We start from the raw sequence: 6,047 nt of genomic DNA, 5'->3' as shown, positions 1-6,047 counted from the left end.
CCCCGCCCCGGCGGCCGCCCCGCCCCGCCCCCGGCCGCCCCCCTCACCCAGTGACACACTTTCCGCGCCGGCGGCAGCGCTCACGTGCGGCGGGAGCGTGCGGGAGTGCGGGGGCACTGCGGCGGCGGGGGCAGCGCACGGAGCGGGGTCCCCCCGCCCCTCGCCGGGCGGTGCGGCTGGGGAGCCCCGCCGAGGTCACCGCCGCCGCCGCAGCCGCGGCACCGCGGGGCACGGTGAGGGGCGGCGGTGTGTGTCAGCTGCTCCGCCGCCGAGCACCGGCAGGAAATGCCACCGCTGTGACTGCCGCAGCTGACGAGCGCTCTCCTATCCCGACGCGAGCATCTGACAGCTCCCAGTTCCAACTGTCAGCGCTCCGTGCCCTCCTAGCCGCGTGTTTTCACACTGCCGGGAAAAGGGAATATCCGGGAAAGACCCTTCTCGGCAGCGCACACACACCGCTGCGGCCATAGTCTCTCCCTCTGCAGCCATAGGGAGAGGCCGTCACACAGCTGATCCCAATCTCAGTCTCCCCTTTTCTGCCAGGACGTGATTTTGTCACTCCCAGAGCGGCTCCAGCCTCTAATACCTTCTGCCATGCGGTGATGTCTCTGGGCTCAGACCCCCCGCAACGGGGGAGGGATGCGCCCCCAGAGGACCTAAAGCAGGGGTGTCCCCGCTGGGGTCCCCATCTCCCGCTCTCAGAAGGAAACCCACGAAGAAAAACGCACCACAACAAAAAAGGGAACGTAAACTTGGAGAATACTCTCCATTTAAGCGAATACAGAGACCAGAATGAAGCTCTGTCCCTCCCAGACCCCGGGAGTCAGAGGCAGATGTGTGGTTTCATGGACTGTACTGACCTCCAGACTGAGTGAGGCAGTGGGGTTAAATGAGGTTAACAAGTGGAGGTTAAACGCAGCTAAATGTAGTTTACCGCCTTCTAATTTGGGTGAGTTTCCTCTCCGCTCAAATGAGGTAAACAGGTCAGTTTGTGTGAACTTCATCACTTCTCGAATAAGGTAAGAGGGTGAGTTTTCCCATTTTTCTGTGCATGGTCAGCAGTTGGGAGGCATACAGCTTTCCAGTGGTCCACACTCAATATCTGTCACTGTCTCCAGACCCTTCATCCCGCAGCCCTGATTTCCTGCAGAAACAGCTTCTTATATTCCCAGTTCTCCTCCTCATACCTACTCCAAACTACATTTCCTGAGCCCTGCCGTGCTGCCCTCTGGCTCTTGTATAGTCCCTGTCTGCATTACTGGCTGCCGAGCAGTGCTGCCTGCCCCTGGGCATGGTCAGGTACAGGGGACAATGGCCCACCCTCCCTTCCCGTGCTCAGGGCTCTGTCTCACTCCTCTGCCTGGCTGCTGGTCTTTGTGGACAGAGCACAAGTAAGATGTATTTGATATTAGCCTATCAGGGCATCTCAAACCTCTCAACAGATGAAATTGGCCTACAGACTCAAAGGAGAAGATAGTGAATAAATCAAATGCTATTAGAAAACTAGCTTGGACATGGGGAACAACAGCAGAGCAAGTCCTCTCCATCTGTGTACTCTGTGTCTCTGGGATTTTTAATGTTACATTTGGATTTTAGCAAAACAGATGCTTGAATAATGTTTATTAACTGGTGGGTCATCGACCTCAGATGTTCACTGGGTCTGCTAAAAGACACTGCAGAACTCTTGCTTTTGGATAAGGCTTCAATTTGCAGGTGGTGGTGGCAGCACCCAAAGTCATCTTTGGTATGGAGGCACTGGCACTCAGACCAAAGGTCCACCTGGCCTGCAGGCCGTTTGTGGTGTTCAAGGGAGGCTCCAGGTTTTTCAAGTGCATGGACTCCATTCCTGAGAGTGGTCAATAAGGGGAAGGACTGCTTGTTCACTTCCTTTGTGGGCAAGGATAAATGCTGCTGCTCCTGCCTGGCGGGACAAATGGGAAAGGCAATGTACGCAGGTTCGTAGGATGCCGTAAGGAGAGGCCATCACATTGTTGCTCCTAATCTCAGTCTATCCTATTTACTGCCAGGACATGATTTTGTCACTCCCAGAGAGATTCCAGCCTCTAATATCTTTTACCATCTACTTTTGAGACTCTCGGGGATCATTATAGCAATTTCAGCCTGCTCTTACCTCTGGTACTGCAGTTGGCAGTCCTGAAGCCAACCCCCATCTATCTTCAAGAATGTATTTCTTTTCCTTCTCCTATCTCAGAACAACCCATCCAAACCTAGGATGGCTCTCTATGTTCCCATAATACATCCTTTCATGTTCCTTTCCCTGAGGTGGCTCCACACACACACATACGGTTTGCAAGAGCCAAGCACTCCTCTTAGGGATGGAGTATGGCAAAAAGTAAATAATGGGCCCACCACCCAGCCTCACACAGGATCCTTGTCCACATCAAGGACACCAAAAGGTGTGTTTCCTGAGATGGTCCAGCAGGTAGAGCTGGCTGTGGGTAGCCATGGGATGATGCAAACAGTGTGACCCCTGTCCTGGAGTTTCTAAAGGAGGTCTCAGAAATGGCCCTGTCCACTCCTGTGCTCTATTTCTGCTGTTCAGCACAAAGCTGTGGACTGCCACAGTAGACCACGAGAGGCACTTCAATGTTTGGACAAGAAAACTGTCTCAGAGAGCCTCAAGGTTTTTATTCTGCCCTGTAACCTGGAAGAAGACTCTACTCTGCCAATGTAATAAGAGGGTGAAATTTTTCTCGGAGCCTCTTTCTGCCTACCTCTTCCAAAGCCACACAAGCCAACACCTGGCATAATACCTTGTGGCTCTGGGTACTGGCCAAGTCATGGTGCCTGGGCTTCTTCTTGAGGGGTTTTTCTTTGACTCTAGCTTGGCTGCTAAAGCTCTAGTGTTACTTGCTGAGCTGCAAATAACATTCCCTAAAAGATGTGATGCACAGTGGACATTCCCTGGTCCCCACAAGGGACTGTGATTCAGCTTTCCATGAAGGGCAAAACAAATCCTAGCATTATGGAGAGGCAGTGTACTGCTGGCATTCACAGTGGCATGGCACGTCTCCAGCCTGAAGGCTGGGAAGGCACTTGAATGATCAGTGGAAGAGTGATTGGGAAGCCGTGTGGTCAGTCCTTAGAATCCTTCAGCCTCTGTTTACTGCTGCTGTCTGCAGAAGACTTGTGGTTCTGGGAAGAGACTGAAGTGAGGCATTGAAACATGAAGGGGCAGAAGAAGGGAAAAAGCACAGAAGGTGGGACAGAAAGCTTCTTCAAACCCCTTCCCACCCCTGGGAAGGAACACAAACATTTATCCCTCTTTCCTCCCAGCCCACACACATGGAGCAGATCAAGCTGCATATTTAGATTCCAGAGGTTGCAGAGTGATTCCCGTCTGTGCTACAGATTCTCCTACCTCTGGATGGGAGATGGCACAATGGTGTTGCGCCAAATAATGCTGACTTAAGTGCAGCTGATAGCTGGATGGTGGGACAGGATGCATTTTGGCCACCTCAGCACAGGTATGTAGAGGCTGATGACTCTTTTTCCTCACACCTGAAATGCTGGTGGTTCCTCAGGTTGGAACTGAAAGGCCTGCACCTTTCTGTCCCCATGGAGAGGCCCTCCTAATCCTGGTAAACATCCACACATCACCCAGGAACACATGAGTTTCCATCAGCAGGCATTTGTGCTTGTGGATGAGGTGGATTTCTTCAGTGCCTGGCACATTTACAATAATATTAGTTTGATCCCAAAACATAAACTTTGCAAAGAGACAAAAATTGTTTACTTGAAGAGTGCCAAGGAGCAGCATTTTTTCATGCTGCAACAGCTCCTGAAGTTTTCCATTTCTTTTTCCCCTTATTACCTCAGGAAAAAATTCCTAACCTGTTATTTGTCTTTTTGACTGATGCTCAGAACAGTGCTGACATTTGCATAGATCTATGCTAAGTCCCAGTTCTCTTCCCTGGTTGTTTACAGCATACAATGGTTTACATATAATAAAAGTTATTTTCCCCCATATAAAAATCCTTTGTCACTCTTTTCCTCTCTGGTCGGTCTGTGTGATAGCCTCCTGAAATTCACCCTCAGTAATGTGTCTGTCCTGAATAATTTGAGCTCCACAACTGCAGATGGAACTAGTTCATACAAGTACACTTAGGTGAGGCAACTGATACCAAATCCATCCTTGCATTTCCAGTATCTTTAAAGCAAAGATTCACTTGCTATCTACAGTTACTACCTTAAATACTGCCCTCTAAAAGTCTTTATAAAGATAGCTGTAACTGTGACTTCTTTCGTACATTAAATGATATAAATAGCCATAACTCATCTAACTAATCTTAGCCTCTGGAAGGCAGTGGAAATTTTTCTATTGATTAGAGTCAGCTTGGGTCAAGCCCTACACAGTGTTTTCTGACCCCCTGCCCTACTTTTTCTCCATTCCTGTTTAACATACATATCTCTAACTCTTTCAGCTGGTGCACTTTTTTCTCTCTGTTGAAGAGAAATCCTGACAAGGAGGTCCCAGAGGTCTTTAGCTTGTCATCACATCCCTTCATAGGCTGAATGTGTGCAGAATGCTTTAGGAAGAAGCAAAAGCTAAATATAGAATAATTTAAAGCTGCCCATTAAGGGCATGCCTACATGACACAAATGCAGCTAGCTTAGGTACTGGGAGTGGTGCAGTCACAGAGCTAAGTATAACCAAGCAGAGGATGTGGCTCACAAACCATCTCCTTGCACTCACATCCTGTCTCTCGGTATCAGAGCCTTAGAGGAAGAAATAAAAGCTCCTAATAGACAGTCATATACTAACTTGCCCATAGGGTAACTCTCTTCCTGATTAAGATCCTCAGCAGTCAGTTTGTAGCCTGAAGCACATAACCCTGCCACTTTTTTGTCTTACCCACTCTTATTGCAAGTGTGCTTTTTCTTCACATAATTTGGTAATACAATTGGTTGCCTGGACTGGTCAAATTGATGGGAAATAACCTCATGCAATAGTGATGTACTACAACTAGACTCAGCTGCCCCTGTAGATTTAAATGGAAGGTGATGGCTTGGACTTTTAGTCTAGAAAGACAAAGCATTAACTCTTCATTAATTAAACCTATCTTATATCACTGCCCACCTTTTCCTTTTTCCTTAATCTGTCAATGTATCATCTATTTATCCAGAAACAAAATCATCAGCTAATGAGACAACAATGAGAATATATACTGCTTGATTGGGCAAAATGTGATTTTTCGGCGAGAAGCAGAATGGGCAGTGCAAAGGATGTACAAGAAGCTACCCTTTACCTTCACTGAAAAACCAAGACTCACACAACTTAGCTACAGGTGATTTCTGACACATTGTGCTGTCTCAGAGAAGGCATCAGCAGTGTTGTATTCAAGGCACAGTCAGCTCATGACTGCTGCTTTGTGCTCTGACAGCTGCCAGTCCCTTCTCCCCACCACCCAAATCTCTCCAGGGGCAACTGCATTTCCCACTCTGGTGTCTTTTGTAATAAATGCCCTTCTAAGTCTGGATTTTTGTATTTTCCTCTGCCTTTTTCAAACTCTTTTATATCACAGTGTCCTGAAGAGCACCTTATTTCAAAGCACCAATGGTCTCTAGGAAGTTAGCTAAGCTGCAGGCTGCCAACGATCACATTGGCACTGCGTTGACATGGTGCTGGCCAGGACATCCCTGGTGTGGTGTCACTGCTGACGCCAGATCAAAACCATTGCTTCAGAAGTCTTCTTATAGCTCAGTTCCACCTTCTGAACCCTTCAGGCCACCAAAACATAAACCCAGTTTGCTTTTTCTCTTTGTAAGCTATGTTCATTCTTGGGGAGATGTAGTGTTACACAAACATAAAGCTCATCCTGGGCAGAGCAGAGATGCAAATGATGCCTTCTCCTTGTTTTGGGGAAATTCTGCAGGTTGTATGAAGGGGACACACAGAAACAATAGATCCAGCTCCTGCAAGGTTTTGTGTATCACCCTTGCTTCTCTCCTCTGCAGCAGCACAAGCTTACTGTGATTACTGGTGTATTTTACAAGGAAAATTCCAGAGAAAACTCAGCTCAGTT

The sequence above is a fragment of the Aphelocoma coerulescens genome, chromosome 2, assembly GCF_041296385.1.
Source record: "Aphelocoma coerulescens isolate FSJ_1873_10779 chromosome 2, UR_Acoe_1.0, whole genome shotgun sequence".
NCBI lineage: Eukaryota > Metazoa > Chordata > Aves > Passeriformes > Corvidae > Aphelocoma > Aphelocoma coerulescens.
Note: the sequence above shows the minus strand (reverse complement) of the source record.